We start from the raw sequence: 1,724 nt of genomic DNA on the forward strand, positions 1-1,724 counted from the left end.
ACTTCGCTTCTACTTCACAATGTCTTACACATTCACATATAAATATAGGCTACAATAATATGTCACAATATAATGTCACAAGGATACACAAACATCAATGTACAATGTGCACCAGATTATAGAAGTACAAGGAAAAACTCACTAGTTCCCAGCTTCAATAATAAACTTCTTCAATTTTACAATGTTACAACGTAAATTGGTTTCAACCTTAACTTACTTTCATGTAAAATAGACCACAACACATGCCACAACCCTTTTGGCTAGTCGGTATAGTTTACATTTTCCAAAACGTGCCAAATATGCCACTCATGGTTCTGCCACAAATATTTCAGCCAAGATGTACTGTCCAATAAAATTGCACCTTTGTACACCCTCGTGTGCCCTCAATGCATGGTTGTGCCACAGTCTCACCCTACTCACTTGACCGTTCCACCCTGCATGACTCGTACGAGTCCACCCATGCCTTTGTGTGCCCTCAAGATAGTTCATGTCATAGTCTCTCCCTGCCCATATGATCATTCCACCCTGCATGACTCATACAAAACCCAATGCACCCAGAATAGCCCTCGCCCGAAATCATTCCAATAGTCAGCTCACACGATTGAGAAAGCTCATCCATTCTTTCCATTTGTCTCAACTCAGTCACGGTTGCCTCCATTATGTTTGATTGCCTCCATTATGTTTGATTCATTGGTTGTTCTCTATTGTTCCATTCTTGCCTCATTCATTTCAACTCTCCATTCACTTATATGTGTTGTGCGGTCATGCGAAGGGGCGTGTTGGTATAATCAATGCATTGGCTTAGTCAGGAAGACCTCACACAACCCCCGTCTTGTTGATTGTTCCACTTCATCTCACCTGGGATGACTTGTTTGATGCATACCCAGGCCAACTCGTTCCACTCGTGTGCCCATCTTGCACACCCTCACCCAGTCGTCCATCTTTCCTAGTTTCCATATCGCCCGGTCGCCTGTCTAGTGTGCCCTGCCCATGGCCACATCTTGGTCCATTCACGACTCCACTTTTTCACATGATGTGACAAAGTCTTGATGAAACTCCAAATTTTTTTTTCAATGTTTTCAATGTTGTGATTTTGTTCCACCTTCACAACTCCACTCACCTCGTCCTAGATGACTTAGGCACACATCTTTGAGGACCTTACAAATGTGGTATGTTACTCCTCTAACTAAGTCATTTCTACTATACAACATTGTAATTTTTTATTAGAATTTCAAAACAGATTAACTTGGTAGGGTAGGATGTTACTCTTCTAACTAAGTCATTTCTACTACTCAACATTGTGATTATTGATTAAGAAACTCAAACCAAAGTAACTTGGTATGGTAGAATCTACGACATAGAGGAGCCTCATCACAACATGCCAAAGATGTCTTCCCAGTGAGATTTGAAACAGGGTGGAGGGGATAACATCCCATTGTTCCAACCACTTGATCCTCCCATGAGGAGAGAAGAATACATATATTACTTTGACCACATCATATCTACTTACCTTATGGATTGATACTTGGATGCCTTTCACATTGTTGAAATATGTAACTAGGTTCAATATTCATAATGACATATGTAATCATGATTTTATATATTTGATATAATTAGAAAATTAAATTTATTATTGTTACTCTTGAGGCATGTGTTTCATGCTCAAGGAAATTTATTTTATAGGTCAATCTCCCATTGAGAGCTTCTAGGGCTTGTCATTGAGT

The sequence above is a fragment of the Pinus tabuliformis genome, chromosome 2_1 (assembly GCF_031772625.1).
Source record: "Pinus tabuliformis cultivar Carrire ecotype Pingquan chromosome 2_1, CPIR1, whole genome shotgun sequence".
NCBI classification, from domain to species: domain Eukaryota; kingdom Viridiplantae; phylum Streptophyta; class Pinopsida; order Pinales; family Pinaceae; genus Pinus; species Pinus tabuliformis.